Source organism: Lagopus leucura, unplaced genomic scaffold (genome assembly GCF_019238085.1).
Source record: "Lagopus leucura isolate 7727_CA_CO unplaced genomic scaffold, USGS_WTPT01 Super-Scaffold_73, whole genome shotgun sequence".
Taxonomy (NCBI): Eukaryota; Metazoa; Chordata; class Aves; order Galliformes; family Phasianidae; genus Lagopus; species Lagopus leucura.
The window spans coordinates 22,097,876-22,121,493 of record NW_024962252.1 but is presented as its reverse complement, the minus strand read 5'-3'; the positions used below and the strand labels follow the sequence as shown (position 1 = coordinate 22,121,493).

General features: G+C 37.7%; 1 long non-coding RNA gene across 1 annotated transcript; it reads right to left on the bottom strand.

The window, feature by feature from the left end:
- Nucleotides 1–13,049: 13,049 nt before the first annotated feature.
- LOC122174909 lies at nucleotides 13,050–16,484 on the bottom strand. The gene is made up of 3 exons (XR_006177258.1): nucleotides 16,432–16,484; nucleotides 15,690–15,806; nucleotides 13,050–13,440 (listed from the first exon to the last, which is right to left on the bottom strand). It is a non-coding gene; the product is annotated as an uncharacterized LOC122174909 (long non-coding RNA).
- Between the last annotated feature and the right edge of the window lie 7,134 nt (nucleotides 16,485–23,618).

Sequence of the window (23,618 nt, the reverse complement as noted above, 5' to 3'; positions counted from 1 at the left end):
CAGATTTCAGTAAGGTCTTTAACACCATCCCTCACAGTATCCTTCTGGTCAAATTGTCCAACTGTGAGTTGAACAGGTTCACTCTACGCTGGGACATGAATTGGATGGATCTCAGAACTCAAAAGATTATAGTAAATGGAGCTATAGCTGTCTTCTGCACAGTCTCTAGGGGTGTTCCTAAGGGCTCAGTACAATTCTGTTTGACCTTTTTTCTCAGTGATTTGGGTACAGGAGTGTGGAATGCATCCTCAGCAAGTTTGCTGATGATATTAAAACGGGAGATACTCTTGATTCCCTTGAATAAGAAGAGACCTTGTAGAGGGATCTAGATGCCTTGGAGCATTGGACAGTCATGAAGTTCAACAAAGCAAACGCCATACAGGTACAGACTGGGAGATGAGTGACTGGAGAGCAGCTCAGCAGAGAGAGATCTGAAGCATGCTGGTGACAGCAGGCTCAACATGAGCCAGCACTGTGCCCTGACAGCCGAGAGGGCAAACCACATTTTGGAGTGTATTACACACAGCATAGCTAGCTGGTCAAAGGGGTGATTCTCCCACATTTTTTTTTTATAGGTATGACCTCACCTAGAATAATGCATTCAGTTCTGCACTCTACAATATAAAGAGGGTGTTAAGGTACTTGAGTGTGTGCAGAGGAGAGAACAAAAGATGTTAAAAGGGCTAGAAAGCATCTCCTATGAGGAGAGGCTAAGAATTCTTGGGTTATCTAGTCTGAAGGGCGGGATGGACGAATGTACAAATGCATGTTTGTTTGTTTTTAACTTAAAACATCAGAAATATCAGAAATATATCACACACAGCTTGTCAATCTCAGAAGAGATGCTGGTCAAATATGGTATCAGTGAGGGAGAGAAAAGATTGCTTTGCCAAGCCTCTTGTCTACTAATGAAATATTAGAATATCAGACTTGCAAAAAAATGACATGAGAAAAAAATTGCAACTCAGTATAAGAGGACAAAATGTCTAATGTGACTGAACAAAAGGATGAAAAAGATAGGCATGGAAAAAATACCTAAAAGAGAGTAATCAACCTGTCAACATTTTCTTGTAAATTTAATCTCTTGTCTATTCTAAATGGTTTTGACAAGTGCAAAGAAATTAACATTAATCTCTTAAGTATCTCTAAGTGTAGATAAACACAAAAATATAGGCAAGAAGAGACTTCCAGAGGTCACCTGGCCCATCCTTCTACTTGATATACAATCAGTTATCATTTATGATCAGTTATCACTACCGTTGACATCTGCCTACCCTCCTCAGGACTGCTAATCTATTCCAGACACTGGCTTCCTTTACTATTTGAGAGCTACTCCTAATGTCAAAAGTCAACTGTGTTGCAATTTCAGCTCACTGTTTCCTATTTCATACACTGGGCCATTTTTACCCTTTTTACAGGAGTCTTTAATGCAGATGAAGGCTTCTGTCATGTCTTTTCCTCCGTATTCTTCCACAGTGTTTCCACCCTTGCAGTTTCAGACAAAAAGTAACCAAACTTTTTGAAGGAAGTAGTATTTATGCCCACTCTTATTATTTGCTTCCTAAAGTGTGTAAATTATATTCTTAATGCTCTACCAGAGGAGGTGACTACACAATTTTTCAGAATGACTTGAAAGAAAAGAACATGAAAGTCCTGGGCATACAAGATAAGTGGCTACACTTCAGTTTTCCCATATTTCTTGGAACAAAGTTTCAGTAACTTAATTTCATGATGACATTCAAAAATACCTTGATTTTGAGAAGTGGATTTAGCTTCTGATTTTAGAGTCTTGATTTCAGTTTGATCTATATTGACTGAAACATTATGAATTTAGTAGGACCTCATGGAGACGTAATGAGATATTTTGTAAGGACCGTTTTAGAGGCTTAAGTGTGTTGATTTGTGACTGAGCTAGCTTCAAGGAGCTAAGCAATACTTAAGTATTTTACAAATACTACTGTTACAAAAATCTGTTATAACTTGTTTCTATAACTGTCATTTACCAAAGAAATACATCAAATACAATTTTTTAATATAAGAAATCATTTAAAATAAGGATCATAAATCATACTTTAAATTAATACATAAGCAAAAAAAAAAAAATAGTTATGAATTGCAGTCAGAATTAGGGAAAACTAACAATCTGATATTGTTTATTCTGATTTACTTCTCATTACATTTAGAGCTTATTAGACCAGGAGCCTCTCTTGCTGATGAAGGTTACTGCTGTGTTGCAGCAAGATAAACGCAAGGGTCAGCAATTGCTAAGCCATTCAATCTCTTGCTCCCATTTATACTCTTGAAAGGGAGAAAGAAAAAAAGGTAGAATGATTCTGTTTCTATTCTTGTTGAAGTTAACACAACAGGATCCTGCGTACTGTAGGTGTTGCTAGGAACGTACCGCACAAGCTGGTCTGTCTCTTTTACTGTACCAGCTCTCTGCCTTCTACCAGCTGAGAATGCCATGGAAACAGGTTGGAAAGCAAAAGCTGGTCAGGCTGGGGATTTAATTTTTTTTAGCACATGCATCAAAGGATACTTTCTTTGGAATGGCAATGTGAAACATCCTGCCCCATTTCTGATCTCTGCAGAGGGTAACAGCATTCCCCCTGGACAAAGACAAAACAGTACGGCCAGGTCAGCACAAGGGGCTCTTTGTCTTGGTATCACCTAAGCAGCAGTAAAAAAAAAAGGAGTAATTAGAAAGATGAGGCATGGGAATGCAGGAATATCTTGAAGTGTAAGCAAATAAACTCAGTTTACATTACTCAAAACCTTCAGGTGAACTCAGAAGCAAACAAATGGCGAACACAGAAAATAAAAAGATTCTCATGGTGCTAGCTGTATTTTAATGACTGATTTTTAAGACACTAGCAAACATCTTGCAAAACAGAATTTCAGTTCCTAGTTGTTATGCTTCTTGTCTATTTCAGTGAAAGCCTGTTGTAAAGGAAGAAACTAACCACAGCAATATCTTAGTCCAGTTATGAATACAAGCCTACAGTCTGTAGGTGTCTAACTCACAGTGGAGTTGCTAAGATTTATGCATTTCTCCTTATCACATGCTGCCAACTTGCATGGTTTAACCCTAAGCAAACGTGGGGCATCACATCTTGTCGCAGGCTGCAAGAACGCTCAAACTAAATGGAAATGCTTTTGAAATTGCTGTCCAGCAAGATTAAAAGCTGAGCCAGCAATTTCAGCAGACTTAACCTCTTACAGGCCTGTGAGCACAGACCTCCAGGCATGTATGCAGTTACTGTAGAATTAGTATTGTTAAGTGCTAAGAACCACATATGTGAGCACATATTACATGCCAAACGACTCTGTGACTTGCTACTACAGAATCCTCCAAGCATAACCAGGTTCCTAGTAAAAGATTTGAAAGCAAAATAAAGCTAGCTATCCACTTAAATTAAAAAAAATAAAAAGCCCTAACAGAGCAAGAAGAATTAATACTAAAACACTGCATTACTGCAACAGCTGTCAGAGATCACAGGCCTGGCTGCATACCAATTGACACACAGATTAGCAAGGCTTAGTCACACCTGGCGTAGACTTAAGTTAACAAAACTATCACCATTCATACATCAACATTAAGTTGTTGTGGTTTAAATAAGAGGGAAGAGTAACAGAGGAACAAAAACACAACAATAACATTTATAGCTACAATACTATTACTTGCCACCTGCTGACCAATACACAGCAAAAACATAGTACCCCACCAGACATATTGCTGCCAACTAACACAAAGCATCTCCTCCATGGAAAACCAACCAACCCCCCCCCAATTGCCTCCATCTTTATACCCCATCCCATGGTGTCACGTGGCATGGCATAACCCCCTCTCCCCAGTTGTGCTGCCTGTCGCAGCCCCTTCCCCTGCTGCCTCACATGAAGGAGACAGCTCACAGTTGGGGACCCTTTGCTTAGTTCAGCCTTGAGTGTGTTTCTGTCTCTCAGTAATCACCGAAGGACTGGTGGGTAACTAACTCTGTTTCAGCAGAAGCTCCAGCATAAATGAAAGCGTGAAGGTAACCACTACTGCTAAGATTGTCCTGAAATGTTCTATTGTAGATAACCGTGGTGTTAGTGACCGAGCTAGATACGTTTCATCAAATAGTTGTGACAAAAAAATAATTATCCAAAACTACTAAGATTTTAGGTCTTAACAATTGATCCACTCTAGCCAATGAATGGTTTGTATTAATGATGTGTCAAAGTAGTGTTTCACTCATCAATGAGAAAGAATGGAGACTTGTACTAGGTAGTCTTTGGGGTTTTCTGCTGAGACCCAAGGCCATAGATCGAGGTATGTTGTTGTAGGCGACTGCGAGACACCCCTCGGGATGTGACACGGCAGGACCTCCCCAGCTCTATGATTGATGTGTGGCACATGCTTTAGGGGCGCAGACGAAGCACATAGGGTATATAAGCTAGAGTTCACTTGTAATAAACGCCATTTTGCTGTCCATCTCATTGGTGTATATGTGCAGTTATTTGGTCCTGACCTGGTCAGGGTTAGTAGCGTAGGAGGCAATGCAACAGTACGTGAACTGTCCCATCTATATCATCAGACCTATTTTAGATACTCAAAGATGCTAATCCAACTAGAACAGATTCTATATCTAAACAGAGGCCCCTAATAGCATTTGCAACTCCTGTAAGCATTGTGCACTCTCATGTGAGCTTGGCAGACCTGATTTAAGAGCTCCCATTAACTCAAACCATGTCCTGTGGTATATAATAGATATTATACAAATTCACTTGTAAGTCCTTCTCTGTCACAATGTTAATCTTTCCAATGCTTGTGAAAGACAGAAGAGAGAAATTCACAGTACTGTTGTCAGCAGAAGATAATGAGTGGCATTTCTGCTGAGTATTGTGAGGTGGCACCTAGAAGATGATGTCTGTTTATTATATCTAGCTTTGTTTTGTTCATTCTGATATACTTAGCCAAAGGATCCGAGCAGTATTAACTGAGCATGAAGTTTGACTAACTAGCCTCACAAGCTTTGTCTAAAGTAGTGAGTTATAGAGTGCCATGGAATAGACATAAATATTGGAGATCAGTCATCTCTACTTTGCAAATTGCAGGGGGAGGAAGCCAAAATTAGCAAAAGCCTATCTGATCTGACAGCACCCAAGAGATTTTCTTTCACTGTTGAATGCCATCATTTCTTTCTCTCCTGGAGAACATGTCTTGCGTCAGAAAGACCTTCCATGTTTTCCAGTTTCACATTTTACACTGTGAAAGCAAAGGGAGCAAAATTGAGACTCAGATAAATTTTCTGCTCAGTCTTAATTTAGTCTCTAGAGCCAAAGGATGAAGTTATCGTGCCTGCTCTTTAATTGGGATAGCACAAATGCATGATCTCCAAAGAGTACCTGAAACAGGAGAACAACTTTGTGCTGTATCCTGTTTTGGGATTTAAGGTAGGAAAAGTTTGGCACGCGGGCAGGATTTGATGAAAGGCTACCATATCCTTTTCTAGCATGAATGCTGATTCAGTTTGAGAATATGCTGCATGCTGAAGAATTAATCTCCAGCCAGTTAAAGAATTGTTTGAGACATTTTGGTGGTTTCAATCAATAATCCAGAAAGATAATGGTTTAAAGCTTTCTAAACAGCAACTCTCTTTGAAAAAAAAAATAAATAAATTAAAGTGCAAATGCAATTGCAACATCTTTTTATGCAGCCAGACTAGGAAACTCAGAGATGAAGTGACTGCCTTGGAAAGGGGGACTCAGTGATAAAACTGTGACTGGACTGAAAAGAAAATTAATTCACAGTCCTCTGTTTTAGTTAATATTTGCCATATGTCATATGTGGCAAAAGGGGGGACTGCTTGAGAGAGGAGCTGACCACAGTGCACACAGGTTGGAGCAATGGCCTCACTGACAAGGGCACAGCCTCACAGCACCCAAGCAAGACAAAAACAGCAGACTTGGTAACGGGCTCAGCTAACAGCGATCAGTGATATGCAACGTGATATGTTATGTCTGTGGCTCACTATAGAAAGTCCAGTCTTGAATTCAGGATGATCAAGGAACAGAGCTGAGCCACAGAACTACCTTTGCTGTAGCTCAGGCAAAGATTAGGGCCTGGGCTTGAATGCAGCACCTGGACCAGAGGCTTATGATGTATAGGTAGAAGTCCCAGGTGTTCTCAGGGCAAAAGCAATTAGAGCACTCAAGGCATAATCCCTACACATCGTATTTCCCGCTCCTAATATCTATCAAGAGAAACGTTAAGCACTGCTATTATTACTTTTATTGAGGTGACATAGTCTTTCACTGAGTGTATGGATAACTTTGTTCTTACTTTGTTTTTTTTTTTTTTTTTGAACTACCTTAATCTTCTTTTGCAATTATTTCCAATTTCACTTATAGGATGCCACAGTTATAAAATTATATTTTACAATGCAAATAGAGGCAAAAAAAAAAAAAAATCTTCTGGTTACCTCCCATAAAAAATAAGGTGCTTTTCCTGAAAGATAATATACATTTCTATAAATGATACAGGAAACATATGGTGGTGCTTCCTGAAAGAAATATTTTATCAAGGCGAAGTTTTCTAACCTTGGGATTGTACAATTTTCTGACAGTGCCCAAACATTGCAGTGAGATTTTTACACGAGAGAGACGTATGCTACCTTGCTTGTGACTGTAACTTGTACTGTATTTGAATAATAACATTTGAATAACCAAACAACAGCAAATGTGAATTAAAAAATAATAATAATAATCCAGTAGGTCCTGTTCAAGTGTTTACATGGAAACAGTGACAGTCAGAGACAGTTTATCAAGTTCTCTTCATGCAAGACCATTTAATGTAAACTATTCCTCTTTCAGTCTTCTGATGTGCCAGCTGCAAAGGGTGAGGTTGTGACCTCTTCATTTCACTGGCAGAGCTGATTGACAGCAAAAGGCATGTCAACACCTACACACAAAAAAAACCTCAAAACCACTCTGAGATTCGGGGGTGGGAGGCAAATGGTTGAGGCCAGGCTCTCCTTGGTGGTATATAGCGATAGGACAAGGACTAATGGCCTATAATTTGAACATAGGAAGTTTCATACAAGTATGTGGAAGAACTTCTTCATGATAAGGGTGACAAAGCCCTGGAACAGGTTGCCCAGAGGGATTGTGGAGTCTCCTTCTATGGAGATATTCAAAACGCATCTGGATGCCTACCTGCTTTACTGTAGGGTGCCTGCTTTAGTAGAGAGGTTGGACTCAATTTCTTGAGGTCTCTTCCAACTCCTATTGTTCTGTGATTCTTTGATAGCTAAAGTTCAACCCTGCCTAGAGTTCCTAAAATAAGAAATTCACAGAGAGATATGAAAATTACTAGGGGGACAAATGCTTCTTTATGATTGTGAAATCGCTTACAGTGAAGACAACTGTAATAGCAAATATTGGGTTAAGTATTGATTCTTTCTTTCTTGCCTAAATTATCCAAAGCAACTGTTTATGTAGGTGTTCCACCACAAAGTATTCAAACTGAGATGCCTCAAGCATTTTTAAATTTCACAGTGCTTGAAAATTTGCTATCTGGAAATCAGATTCTGCAAGTTTGTTTGTTTTTCTACACAAAACAAATGACTTCCTGAATTTTTAAATATTTTTAAATATTTTAAATATTTAGCACATCACATGCAATGAAATTCATTGTTTCAAAGCATTATTTTAGAGATCTGGTGGGACTGTGAACTATGGATGTGCAGATTTACAAATAATATGCCAATTTAGTTCTGGCCATGAAAGCATTCCTTGCCATATTATCACACCTTTATGGGTATTGCAGATAAGTGCTATGCCTTCTTATGAAATTTATAATATTGGCTAAGAGATAAAATATCAGAACTTCCACATTGCTTGCCTTATTAGTGACTCTTCACTGATTTCTGTTATATCTACGTATAATGACTGTCCTAATGAATTTCAAATAATCAAATGAACAGTAATCTAATAATCCATTTTGAAAGTTTTGTTTTACGTAGATAAACCATTCCTATTTATACTTTCTTACTGCTGGCTAAAAGACCTTCTTTTAGTGCCACAAGAATGCAATTAAATATGGATGAAATAAAAAGATGCTGATATTGATTAAGAATAGCAAGGTAATGTTAGAGTTTATTATTTCATAACAGCATTACCAGAAACTCAATCACCCTTTGATATGGCAGCACATACGGCACATAATATCACCCACTGTTCTGAAGCGCCCTGTTAGACAACCATATGTGCTGACAAGAGTCTCTGGTTGTTCACGGGCTTATTCAAGATATACTGGCTGCTTTTTCTCAAAATGTCCTTGATTTACTGTTTTACATCTAAATTAGAACTTTCAAACTGCAAATATTCATGCTCAGTTTTAAAGTGCTACAGCACATATAATTTTAGCCTGAAATACCAAACTTCATTTCTACCAGACAAAAACAAGGAACGCCATGACACTCAGGAAGAAAGGCTTATTTTATTATTGTTAACATTCTTGCCTAAATACTTTTCCCACTTTATTTCCTAACAGTACATCACTCTAGATGTGACTTTCTTTGTGATGGTAACATCATAGTCCTCATTTCACCTTTTATATTTTAGTATCCAGTTTACGTACACACTGTAAGTTCTCTGCGGTTGGAAGAGTGGAAACCTCCCATAGGAAATATATGTAAATACCATCAGTTATGACACAACAAATAATGATTCTTTTGTGAGTCAGCTGTGGCTGCTCTGAATAATACAATGTGGAAGAGAGCTCATCACAGTAAAAAGGGTACTGTAGGATATTTTCTGAAAGGAAAAGTAGAAAGCATGGAAACACACCAAAAATAAGAGTATTTTGCAAAGGCAAGTTAGGCAGAGAGCAGCACAGAATAAAATTGCAGAACATGTCCTTTGAAATTCTTGACATTGTCTTTTTATTGATATGAATTAAATTTGGATCTTCCTGCTTTTTAAGTTAACGTAAAATTGGGTCATTTTATTTCTTTGACATAAGAATTCCTTTGGAAACAGAATTGAGATGATTTAACGTAGAATTTAGGAAAGTTTGACTTAGTTCCTTATGATTTTCTGTTGAACAATTAGGACCACACAGTGCTTGCGAAGCACATAATAAATGGCCTCATAAATAAGTCTGCAATAGAGTCTGTCAGCAGGGAATCATCTCTTAGTAGTGTGTGTCTCATGGATTTTCCTGTGACTAAGTTTTACAGTATTCAACATTCTCCTCAGTGACCTAAAAGTAAATATAAAATCAGCACTAATAAAAGCTGCAGAAGACAGGAGAGTTGTCAGAGTTGTAACTAACAGTGAATGAAGATAAGTCAGTGTGATTTGGGTCAGCTGGTAGACTTGTTGATTCAAACAAACTGTAATTTAATACTGCAAGGTACAGCTATTCCTACAGAATACTGAACTTTAAACTGAAAAAAAAAAAAAAAGTGACTTGAAAATAAATTATGGAGTCACAGCAGACAAGAATCTGAGTTCTTATTGTGATGCTATGCACAAAGTGGCATACAGACTGAATGTGCAAATAGAGTAGTGAATAAAAACAGAAATATTTTTAACTCTATGTGTAACACTGGTGACAATGACATGCTGTCTCTAGATGTGAAACATACAACTTAAAACTGGTGGTGAAAAAGACTGACAGAGCAGGAGAAAGCTGAAAAAAAAAAAAAAAAAAAACCACCAAACCCAAACAAAAAAAAGTGAAAGACTTAAAGAGTTTGCTGCTTATTTTAGCAAGAACATCAAAAACTTGCTTGGATATGTTGTTTTGCACAGTGAAAATATCAGGATCTCTATCAGAGAAAGGAGCAATACTAGAGAAAGGGCAATGCGTGTTTACTTAAGGCCAATCTGCCTTTCAGAAAGAAGTTCTAACAACAGAAACATTTGAGACTTGGTCCCACACCACATCCTTATCTCTAAACCAGAGAGATGTGGATTTGAAGAGTGTGCTCCTCAGTGGATATAGAGTTGGTTGTAGCCAACATGTTGTTGTTAATGATTCAATATCCAGATGGAGACCTGCCACAAACAGTGCCTCTAGCATTTCATCCTGGGAACAGTGCTCCTCAACATCTTCATCAGTGACACAGACAGTGAGATCAAGTGCACCGTCAGCAAGTTTGCTGCTGACACCAAGCTGAGTTGGGCCATTGATACAATAGAAGGAAGGGATGCCATTCAGAAAGACCTGTACAGGTTTGAAAAGCGAGCACAAGAGAACCTAATGAGGTTCAGCAAGGCCAAGCACAGGGTGTTGCACTTGGTTGAGGCAATCCCAGATACGAGTACAGACTGGGAGAACTCATTGAGAGCCTCCTTGCTGAGAAGGGCTTGGGGGTCCAGATGCACAAAGAGCTGGACATGAGCCAACCGAGTGCTCTTGCAGCTCAGAAGGCCAACAGCATCCCGGGTTTCATCAAAAGAGATGGGACCTGGGCAGCTTGATCTAGTGAATGAAAACTCCGCCCCAACACAGGGGAGTGGGCATTAGGTGATCTGTAAGTTCACAACAGAGATAAGTAGGTGAAACATGAAGATTTAAAACAAAAACAAAACAAAAAAAAAAAAAAACAGTGCCAGTCTGAGTAATCTAGCACCCTTTCTGTTCCTAAACACCATGAATTCATGATACACAAAACATTTTCTATAAGATCCTTTTGGTTGCTTTACAAATAAATGTCATTGTCGTGTTAACCCCATTTCTTTCAAAAAGAAAAAAAAATACTGACAATTTTAAAAGGGAAAATATTTAAGATATTAAATCTTAAAATATGAATTATAATGTTAATATTTAAATCACTTTTAGCTAAGGTGTTGATGTTTACATGCAAGGGCACTAATGTAATTGTTATGTTTAATAAGGAAAAAACATTCATTCATAGATGACAGTAATAAGTTCCTGCACCTCTGTTCATATAACTATAAGACGCATCTGGAAGGTTTTGTATAGAGTATTTGTCTTCTTCAACTACTAATCCTCCAGTCTCTATTGTTTTGTATTGTGTACCTTCCTACGAGATTCGTCTCCCTGAGTTCCGGGCCCGCACGGAGCCCTGTCAGCACCACGGCCAGCACCCACGTCTCGGCCTCCTGGAGCCAACTTAAGGTCTCACACTGCAGAGTAAAAACCTTTTAACTTGTAAGATCAGTGAATTGCTTTCGTTATGCTTTCTACAGAATCCCGAACAATTATGGACACGGGGAGAGACTTTTTTTTTTTTTTTTTTTTAAGGTGATTAAAGATGCATATAATCAAGCTGCAAATCACAAAGCAATTGAAAAGTGTCTTTTGCTGGTAACCAACACTGACAGAATGCACTGCCAAACTTAACATGCAGTGGTTTGGCCCTGACCAGCAGCCAAGCACTCACAGCTGCTTGCTCACTCTTTTTGCCCGTGTTTTAGAAGAGGTCAGTAGGTTGGAGAGGGGCTCGATGGTCTATTTAGGTGACAGGAAATGCCTCATATATTTCTGTGCTATTCAGGACTAGTAAAAGGAGTATTTGACTTGCTGTGTCTGAGACCAAAATAAATCAGCTTTTTTCATTTGCTTGCTTGTCCAAGGTCTCATGGACTTATTCCATAGTTAAAACATCTGAAGTTAAAAGAGCACAGAGCTAAACTTCATTTACCATCCTCTTTGATTAAATTGTTCCTGCTTTGTACACTGGAAAATTGCTTATGAATGTGCAATGAAAATATAGAATGCTACTTCACTAATTTTCAAACACACAAAATCTATAAAAATTTGATAAATTTTGAAATGAGGTCTCTAACCACTGATAGAGGAGAACTCTAAAGGTGTGTAGCGGATGTGAGTATAGAACATGACACCATACCTGATAGATTAATCCAAGTGTTGCAAGGAATATGCAGAACCACAGTGCTTTTGAATCTGAGCTCAAAATCCGGAGAAAGTTTTCTTATGTGCTAGCTGGGCTAAGCTTGTATTGGCACAGTTGCATATGCCAAATCCATAATTCCACTTCATTTTTAGATTCTCAACTATCATAGATTGACTTGGCACAACTTCCTTTTCCATTTTGGATTCCTTTGACCTAATTTCCTTGGGACTGGTATCAGTGCAGCCTCATTAACTGCAGGGGCATAAATCCAGACTTACAGCAACATAAACGTTAGATCCATATTTATAATGATATCCATATATTCTTCATTATATTCGTGGACAACAGCCTACTAACAAGTCATCCAACTTCCTTCCAAATAGGCAGACTAAAGAAAATAACTTACCAATATCCAGCTACAGACAAAGTGAAATCACATAAAGCGTACTAAAAAGCCTCTATGTTTCACTGTAACATAGTTTTAAAAAAATTAAGAAAAGAAAAATAGCAACTCTTTTCTGTTATGGATCCATAATTGCTTCTGGTGAACTTTATGATTTTAATAGGTCTTTTTAGTCTGCAGTGGTTGAATTAAACAGCAATGTACTATGATTTTAATATTCATAAATGGAATTTGTCTGATGAGACCAAACTAATAAGTCATTACAAAGGGATAATTCAAGAGAAGTCTTATTCTACCAATAATGTATAACATGTAATGTATATTAGGCTCTATCAAAAGAATGAAATTGCACAGAGTTTGTACACTATATAGAAGAAGTCAAATCACATAGGATCTCTTCATGCAGCATTATCATTCAATCATTGCTGCCATTAACAGACACTTCTAAATGTCTTTACAGATGAGTCTGTTAAGCCCAAATCAGTAGAGCTGGAACTTAATTGGACTAAGTGCCTTCATACATCAGTAATTTCTGTTACTTTCTCATTCCAAGTAGGAGGAATAAGCATGTAACAAGTTATCTGTGTCTAGACATTCAGCTGTCAGACATCCCCATAGGTGTTTCTATAGAGCATTGTCATTTTTCTTGTTTACATAGTATCAGTTTGTTTTAGTGCAAAGAATGTTGAATAGTGGACAGGCTGAGGAAAACAAAAGTAATAATGCCAGAACACTGGGGACATTCATTTACTTAAGAAGTCCTAAAACTCCAGAATACTTTTTCAAAAAATACACAATTCATATTTCTCAGTGCTCCCTTTAAGAAACAAGATATGCATAGGCAAAGCAAAGTAAAACATGAAAGCAAACATAGCTCGGCTTCCTGGAATGTTCAAGTATAAAAATACACTGATAGCATCCCTGAAAATCCTAGTTACATTTCTCTTCTCATCTCTCAGTTCTATATTCATCCTCCTTTCTCATTATCAATAAATGCATAATGAAAATTATGATATATTTGTATTTAAATATAAATACCAAAACATTGATTTTCTTGTCATGAAGATGTTGAAGATATAGCAGAGTAGTTGTTATGATCTGCATAGCACTAGGGAAAACACACCTCTATGCAAGAGGGAAGGCTTTCATTCAAATGGCATCCACCTGTAATTTAAAAAGTGAAGGCTTTGGCAAAACAATTATAAATTAAAAATTATTTTTAATGCTTCTAGTAAAAATTTATTGAAATCCAGCTGAGATATTAATATTAGTACTAATAATGCGTGCAATTTACGGTCCTCAGAATCCTAACAGAGAACACAACATTCCTCATCACAGTCTCAGTAGATTTTTTTAGTCCAAACCTTAATCTATGTCTAAAATTAAGAGAGCAGATTTACACCTACTCTGTTCCTCACCTACACTGTTTTTCTTAACATTGCCTTCTTATCATACTGTAAGCAAGAGGGAGGAAATAAGAACAGGAGGAGTGAAGGCAGTCATGAGGAGGTTTCTGAAAAGAGCACGTCCTTAACTTGTTAGGTCAGCAGGTATCTTGGGGTATGCACAGTAGGTGTTGTGGGTAGCTGAATAGACAAAAGGGGTGCACAGATTGACTTGAGCTGATGAAAAATTAGAAATTCCAGAACATTCAAGATTTTCTAAAGTTATGCCTATGATTTCAGAAGATAACTGAAGTCCAGAGATAGAAAATAGATTCACTTAACACTTTTGTATTAATTAGCATAAACAAGTTCAATTTTATTTAAAAAGGAGGCATAACTCAAAACCTGAAGTACTATCACTAACCATCTTCCACTAACCCTCCTGCATGCATACCAAGCATAGAGGACTGATCTAAAACTAGATTCCAAGACAATTCCTGTTCGCTCAGTTTGTCTCTCAATTTGCTGTGAAATGTTATTGATTGATAGAATGCAGCATTTGCTACCTAACTGACTACAGTGTGGATAGATAATAAAGTGTGTGGATTGTTGTTAATCTCTTCTATCTTTCTCATTAGTTATTCCTCTTTATTCTATCCTAGCTTGTCCAGTTCTTTTTTTCCTCGTTGTTCCTTCCAACTCTCATTTATGTTGTTTCACTTCTCCCATCCTCCTTCATTGCATCCTTTCTCAAAATGTAACATCTTTTCCATCTCACTCAACCTACTTCAGTCTCTTACTCACAGAATCATGGAATTACAGAATAGTTGGGGTTGGAAGCGGACTATGGAAAATCCCTTAAAAACAGTTTCAGTGTCTCAACAATTGGTGCATTGCTGAGTGGTAAAGAAGGTCAGGAAAGCATGTGCTCAGTTTGTAGATGGAATTTGGGAACCAAAAGTACTCTCCAAAGACAGTATAGGATAAGGTGGAGGACGGAGTGTGCCACTCACACTTGGCAAGTTAGTAACATCTAGGTAGCCTGTGACCCCTGGTAAATCATCTCATTGTTTTCTTGGGCTTTCCTACTTTCCTGGAAATCTGCCAGTAATCTTTTGGAGACAGCTATTGCATTTTAATGTTTTTGTGCCAGACCTAACAACGTGCAATATTCATTGTTCCTTAATTTTTAGTTTGTCAAAAACGTTTTCAGCTAGAAACATTTCTGCCAAAATCTATTGTATCTTTAATAACTCTTATGAGTATGTCTTCTCTATAATTTAGGCTACTATTACATTTTGATATTTGTTTCACTGCTTCCCATTTTTCTACAAAACTTGTGGAAGTGAAGGACTGTAGCTATTCCGCTCCACCTAAGCAGAATGACTTGCTGTTTTCTGCTCATTGGACTTTATCAACATCAACAGGAACAGGATGCCTGAAAAATTTAGGCTTGGCCTTTTGGTTTGCAGTGCTGGTGGAATAGAGGGGTCATACACCTATGTATCATCAGTGTACATAAATATGTATGCATAGGCAGATTTCATCCACATTTCTGTACACTCCAGAAAATACTACCAGAACTTCCCCCTTGCTGTTGATCTCTTTACTTGTCCAAGGACAAATATTCCAGTACTCAAGACATCACTTACTGTAGCTTTATAATAAATATTGTAGTGCTTTTAAGAGTGGGCCAGATCCAGCTTAAAAAAAAAAAAAAAAAAAAAAAAAAAAGAAATCACAAGATCCACTAAAAAATGCCTGTGCTGGAATTTATGTTCTTAAACACCATGTAAATCATTTCCCCTGCCTTCCTTTTGTTGCCAATGTGCTTACAGAAGCCCTTCACTTTGCCCTTTATATTCCTTGCTAGTCCCCAGGCAAGCCTTGACTTTCTCAGCTCCATCCTTCTATGTTTGAGCACTGCCTCTACATTCCTCCTAGGGCATCCATTCCTCCATCTTTTTTTTATGTGCTCCTTTTTGGGGTTTGAGCTCATTCAGGATTTCCCTGTTGATCCATACTGACCTTTCCCTGCGCTTGCTCACCTTTCTGCTCATCAGAAAGGACTGCTTTTGTTCTCCAAGGAAGTTCAACCAGCTCTCTTGTGCCCTGTTGTCCTCCACATCAGCTTGCCATTGGACCCTACCAAGAAGATCCCAAAAATCCATTCTCCAAAAGTCCAGGTTATGATTTTTTTTTTTGTTTTCCTCACTTCTAGGACTTAAAACTCTATAAGAACTACAACTCCACTGTAACAAAGTCCACCTTTAACCTGCAATGGTCTACTTGTTAAAATAGTTTTCCACTTAGTGGGATGTTTTAGCTTCTCTCAGTCTTTTGAATCCTTCAGTTTTGCAAGGTCTGGATTCATTATAGGCTGATACAGCATATATATCCTTCCATTTAATAAAGACATTGAGCCACTTTAGGCAAAGAGCAGATCTCCATAAGACCTATTAAAACACCCTGGTAAGTGATGTACAATTCACATTTTGCAACTTACATGTCCACTAGACTAGTTCTAAATTTGCTCAAAGTAGGTTGTATTTTTTTTTAATATTCTTTACTCAGATATAATGAATCTGAATTATACTCCTTAGTTTTACTAACTTTACTTCTAATCCAAATACAAAAAATACCAGATTTTTTTTGCTAAGGCTATCAACAAAGCTACATTGATTGCTGTTACAATCAGAAAGATTAACGCAGAGGAAAGGCAATTCAGGAGTGGAATGGCAAAAGGGACAAACAGGAAAAGAACGCTCACCTGTCTCTGAAGACCTAGGCTCACAGGCAAAAACTCCACAAGGGAGGAATCTCCAACCAGAGATCCTTTCCCACTACCAGTCAGCCCTTAAATGGGGTCTAAGAGAGGTGCAGCCAGACTCCACCCCTTCTGGTCACACAGCTGAATTGCCTTCATTTGTGCTCCCAGGGCTGACTGGGTCCTTTCCCCAGGTGCTCAATCAGCTGTTCAGGCTGTGACTCAATAGTTCCCATACAATTGCTGTTAATTAAACATCTTCATTAAATTCCATTTTGATTGCATTTTGTATCAGCCTTCTTGCGATTCTGCTCAAAATCACTCTACAGCTGATGCACCTATTGTTTCAAGGTGATGGCAAGGAGGAAAAAGACATGAAGGAGAGAAGGAAAAGTTGTAACAAATTTCACGTCTGAATACTTTTGTTTTACTGATCCCTGTAGCACTGGCTATGTTCAAAGGTTATGATAAGAATTATTCTATTTGTAATCAGCAATGAAGCTCATCCAAAAAGAAAGTGTCTCTGTTCAGTTTGCCTTTGAAATACATTTTGCATAGTCTCAACAAAATACTTTTCAAACATTTGAATGTTAAGGAACTTTTTAGCTAGTTAGTAGGGGCTCGGCAATGTTTATCCCTTGACAATGAAAATTAATGTTAGATATCATGCAGCTTTTAAATAAAGTGACAAGCTTATCTAGAGAGGTAGTACATTTGATGTGCTCATTAGTGTAAAAACTTGAGGTGGCAGTGTATGAGTAAGCCAGGCTGCAGTGGCTGTGTTTGTATACAGCATTGTCTAGCTCAGTCTAAATTACAAAGATAGTAGACAGAGAGGTGTGGTGAGCAACATCTTAAATCAAGCAAGTGTCAATTCAGCCTCATTTCCTGATTTAAACAATTACATAGCTGACTAACATATACTTAAAAACACAAAACCTAATGAATAAGCAATAAGACTACTCGACCTATATTCAAAGCAATTGTTAGCTTCTATCCTCTGTATTTGAGTTCTGTCTCATTCACCGTGGAGCTTTCTGAAGCTGCTATTTTTGCCCACAGATCAAGTTCTCTCTCCATGATAACCCCAAAAAACGACAGTGGACAGAACATCACCATTGCCATTACTGTTCTGCTGGTCCGGGGGATGCATTTTGTCAGCATGTTCCTCTAATGTTGAAAACTGATGGTTGTTCAATTTTTGTTTTGTAATAAAATAACATAGAAAATCAGAAGAAAGTTTTCCTGGGTTCCTCAGTTCATTAACAATCACCGTCTTTTGCTTTGAAGAGCTCCAAAGGCAATTCCCAGTGGTCACATAAGACCTAAAATTTTCTTTGTTCAACAATACTATCATCACAATCTCCTCTTTTTTCCTTCTCCCCCTGTTCAAAATCCATGTCTTTGCTCTGGTCCCTCTCTCTTCTATTAGAGAAACTTGTATCCACCAGAGATATCCAAAAAACAGATAAGAATTGCTACAATAACAAGCTCTGCAGATGTATTCATATGAAACAGGATCTTCTTTGACCTCTAGGAAAAAAAGGGACAAGGTCTCATCCTGTATTATTACCTTAACTGACTTTAAAACAATACTTCACTGAACTGCCACCCCATGATGCAAAAAAATAGCATGGGTAGTTTTAGCTCTGCATGTCAGAAAGGCTCAGACCTGAGAATAAAATAAAAGCCTTATTTGGCTCCCAGTGGTAGTTATTTTCAAAACTTCTTGATTTTGTTTCCAGATTGAAGTCATTCTTGATAACTTTGCAGCCACCAGCTCCAGCTCTAAATTATTGGGGTGTGACAAGGAAATTCCCAGCTAAATACAATTGTAGAAACTAAATTTTCCAGAATTGTCCACATAAAGCACTGCAACTCTGCCTGGGTATGTATCTTAATTGCCTTATTTGTTTCTTAGTGGCAATAGCATCACGAGCTCCTTTATCTCTTACTGTCTACTCTGTTGTTGCAAGCAGGCTGAAAAATTACCTAACTAGAAATGAATTCCAAACCGCTCGATTAAGGTGCTTTCTACCTCCTGACGCCTGGCAAAAAACCACTTGAAAATAAATGCCATAGAATTTGAGAGTGTTGTGCTTTGATTCATTTTTTTTTTTAAACTGTTTTTGTTTACAAATATTTCCTTTTTGTCACAAGACAGAGCGCAGAGTGATTAATTCAAGAGTGAATGCCTGTATCATAGACATTTAAAATTAAATGGGATTAATCCAACCTTTACTGACAGCAGTGTACTTCAACTGTTCTCCTTGAAATCTCGTATACTTTCTGGGTCTCCTTTTGAAGGTCCAGTTTAGATTCACTGCCCATAAAATTGCCTGCATCCTAGGTCTTCAAAGGACAGTCAATGCCTGCAGCAAAGCGGCAAATTCAGAGAAGTGAGACTTAATCCATTTCTCAACATGGATTCAGTCTTTGGAAGCCTTCATTCTCCTCCTTGACTGGTTAACTTACAGATTCATTTGCAATAGGTCTAACTTAGTCCAACAAGCCATAGACTGGATCATGCTCCCTGAGAGAAAGATTCCTGTTGAAGAATTGTCTTTTTACTTAGTTACTGCTGGAAAACTGTTCAGAACCTGAATGTTTGAGTACTGAAATTATTCTCTGAATTTCAGGCCTAGAATTAATTTATACGAAATTCACTTCATTTATGCTGCACTACCTCCCCTTAGTTTAAAGAGCTCTCTTCCTACATTGATCTTTACATTTATAGGTAGCGATCACATCTCCTTTCAACTCCTGATTTAGTGTACAAAGAGCCAATCTCCCATAGGCTTCCTATTTCCCTAACTGTCTTGCTAACCACTTCAAAAATACACTCCCACTTGAGATCATCTTCACCAAACAGTACTGCATAAAGCATCTGGCAGGAGGACTCAAACCATTCTGAACTTGCATTTATACTTGCAGGTCTGTGAAAGCTGGTTTGGTGGAATTTCTTTTTTTTTTTTCCAGTGAGATAGGCAAGAAGGATACACTTTTATCTAGGACATCTACAATAAAGCTACACCTGCTGTCAAAACCAAATGAGGCTGTCACAGAAGGCATCCAGTAAACACTGGGCTGAGGAATAAGAAATGCATCCAGTTGCACAGGTCTGGCATCCCAAGTGATTGCTGCTGGTGCCCTCCTGAGGGGCTTTTGATATTGCACTGGGTACTAAGTGCAAAAGGAAATAGTTGGAACTGGATAAAACTTACTTCCTTGTGTAAGGAATAGAGTTTGGATTAGCCACGAGGAAAAAGCACCCCTTCATAGTGCTGAGGTGACCAAATGCTTGAATACTTTTGACAAGAGGAAATGCTGAGTCCAAAGCAGTCCAGCTCCAGGACCATGAGATGTGTCAGAAGACTCTTAAAAAAAATAAATAAATAAATAAAATTTATCAGCATTCACAAGCAGAAAAGGGCACAGAAAGGAAATGGAATTTCCCTTGTTTTACTGAAATTGCTCATATAGAAATCCTCTGGCATCAATGTGCTTGTTCTTAAACGTTGGTGATATTTTTGCTGAAGATGGCAAAGGCCACTAGAGAGGAAGGTTGTAAGGATCTTTATGGTACGGCATATTCCTGTACAAATCCACAGATCTGCAGGAGGAGATCTGTGGAGCTCAGGTGTGGGAAAGGGTAGTGGGGCATGTAGTTATATGAAATACTTTCACATCTGTCAATTGCTTAAAAGGTAAGGGTCCAGTTGTTTGTCTTCTCTGTATCAACACAGAAGCTTCAGTTGTTTGCTGCTAATTCATGACACACCATTTATACCATGGCTGACATTTCTACCTGAACTACATCCAATCCATTTTATGCTGAGTCCATTCTTTCCAGTACATGTCTCAGTAGGAAGTCAGCCTTTTGAGATGGAGTAGACAGCAATACAGAAATAAATAAATAAATAAAAATCAATGCATAAATAATACAGAAATGCCTAAGTATACGTACCTCATGTAAGCTATGCAAAATGTGTTTGATTTAATTTTTCAAAAAGGCAGAGATAAATTCAGTAAGTAGGAATAATATTATACAAGTAACATTAAATTTAGACTGTTCTAAATCTTGTATTTAAAATGCTTGCTGGCCTTGGATTTTAAAAAGCTGCAATAAAATATTTCTCTCTTGGTTTTGGAGAGATTCCAATGCAAAAAAATGCAAAGAATAAATCATGTTGTTGGGTCAGAGCACTGCCTTGCAAAGTCACCAGCAGTAGCCAAAGCTTCAAATAATTATGAAAAAGTTCCTAAGAATGCCAAATAAAAAACATCCACTCCCCTTGGAATTTCCTCTTAACAGCAGTCAGCTGGTTTTTACCCTGGAATGTAAAGACTTCTGACTGTAATTATTTCTAGTCAGTAATCACGATTTTTAGGGTTCTGATGAGATCTTGAAGCAGTAACTTCTGAGTGCTAATCATGCACATGTGAAAACACCTTACTAAGTTCCATTCAAATCATCCCTAACAAATACAAAAGTTAGGATTTCCCAGGCTTTGGAAAGGTATTTTGCTGAAGCATTTAGAATGTTTTACTGATACAGAATAAAGAAACAAGTATGGGTCAAGGAGGGAGATCAGAATTAAAAAGAAAAATAAGTTACCTTAAAATTATTTGTGAACAAATATTTTGATTATTTTGGTGGCTTTAGTCTTTGTGATCAAACATATTTCTATATAAATAGATGTAAGTAGTAACTCTTTAAGGGAAGAAAATCTTGAAGAAAATGTACCAGTAAGGAAGAAATTTATTCCTTGGTCAAGCACAGGTTAATTAGAAAATAATACACAGAGCAAAGACAAGTGGCCAGACTGTTTTAATACTTCTACTGTGTGTATATAACCCATAGGAGAAGAGAGGAGAATCTTCAAAGTAGGTTGAACTTGCACTATGAAGCACTGAAAGAGATGAAGCTGAAGAAAGTTATTTTGGCTAAAGTCAAGAAAAGTATACCATGTTATGATTAAAAAGATAGGCGAGATGAAATTAGTGAAGTGGACATTCTTAAAAAGAGGGTGCTGGTTAATTATCATCAAGTAAATGAGAAATTTGTAGTTTCTGGAGTTAAATGTTGTGCAGAACTTCTTGTAAGCAAACAAGCCTCAAATAAAGTCTTATCACGACCAGGAGGATAAAGACCGACAGGCAAATGAAATGCTGTTTCATCTTCACGTGTTCAACAAAAAGATCCACGGCTTTTCATAGAAGACACAGGTATTGTCATGGAAACAAAACTGAAAGCATTGCTCTGCAGAAGGGTATTTCAGGACCAGTGGAAGCAAAAAAGTGTATTTGCTTCTTTCAGTTATGCTAAACAGGGAAGATCTGTTGTCATGGACCTCATTATAAAGAGCAGGCTTTACCCAGTGGTTTAAATTGATCATTAAATACGTAGTTAAGAAAGGATAAACATTAAAACACTATGTAATGTAAAGAAACAATATAATTTAATAATTTTCCATTATTTTCATCTTATTTTCCTGTTGGACATATTAAAGTTTATTTTCTGGATTCTTACCCGTATCTGATCATCTTACATGAAAAGAAGAATTTCACAGAATCACAGAATTGTAGGGGTTGGAAGGGACCTCCAGAGATCATCAACCCCCAATTTGCATGTTCTTGTACTGTGGTTCAAAAACGACTATGTTGGCTTTTAAATAAAGCACACAGAAAGAGGAAGGTGTTTCACCTTGGCATTGTCCCATTCACTGATGGAAAATGCTGAGAATGATATCTAAGGTTTTCAGACATTCTGAAATGTGAACTAATTAACACATTATGTGAAACCGAAGTAGTATTGCTTAATAACGTTGTGCTTAATAACACTGTTATGTGAGGAGGGGTCATTTTTATCATAAATTAGCACTTAGGATTTCTCCAGGTGTGGTGATAATGTGAAAGCTGTGTCCCTTTCCTGATATCCTGAGTAACAACAAGCTCTCAGAGTTGTGTACCATTCAGAAAGAAGTATCAACCTTACCTAATTTAACAGCTACAGCTATTTTACCACTGACAGCCTGTTCACTGCAAAATAATAAAACAGAACTTTCAAAGAAGACATTAAGAGTCAGTTTCAAAACAAAAGCTGTTTTTCAGTGCAAGAAATCCCATAATCTGTAGGGAACACTTTGCCAAAGGGAGCTGAGTGTTTCCGGGAACTCAAAGGAACACTACATAAATTCATGGAAGAGAAATTCTCAAAATGTGGCTGAAGAAGCTTTGGTCTGTTCTCCTATGCCCATTTTCTGCTCCTTTAGTCTCAACACTTCCTGCCTGGTTGAGAAACTTTCTTCTGATTGCTGTGCTACCATATATCCTCATTATTTAAATCTTCCAGTCACACATCTTGAGAAAAATAATTGAGTTTGTAGGATAGCTCTTTCTGATACAAGTTTTGCTAACTGAAGCAAAATCATTTCTTATCCCACCTAGTTCTTTATTCAGCATTTTTGGTTTTGATCCATTAGCTTCTATTTGAGATGTTGATTCATTCACATTGCTGTTTAGAATGTAGTTGTGCCACATTGGTTTCTGACATGACATTCCCTATCTACCTTTGTATTATTTTCCAAAACCCTTGTCTTTTGCCTGGTATTCTCAACATATAACAAAGTTTTTATTGTTTCCCTGAGCAATCTTCATCTTCAGGAAGTCACATCTCTCCAAAATCTGTCATACTTTGTTACCAATTTACACACCCAGAGAGCTTTGCAGCATGCCTGGAGCTCTGTTCTTTTCTGGAAGCCATAAGGGTGCAATGGAGGCCACAGTTTAGCTTCTGTATTTGAATATACTAATTTCAAAACTAATATGTGTATGAGTATTAAGCGCTCGTTTAATTTGTTTGTGAAGACTTCAGTGAAGAGTTATTTTGAATACTCAAGGGAGTTGAAAACCCATCTTCCCATAGGCTGGGAATTTCAGGTGAGGAAAAAAAAAATAAATAAAAAAATTAAGTGAACTTGATCCAAAAAAGAATATCAGCTCTTGTGTGAAAAGACAGCCCACACGTACCTATGGTGAGTAGCGACCAGTAATATTTTAGCCTCTCAAAGGGCATTATGAAGAAGAATAAGTGTCAGGAAGCAGTGATGGGCTGGCACTCCTTAAGGACAAGTGATTCAGGAACTGTGGATGACCCCAGTGCAGTCTGTGATCCTGCCTGCACAGTA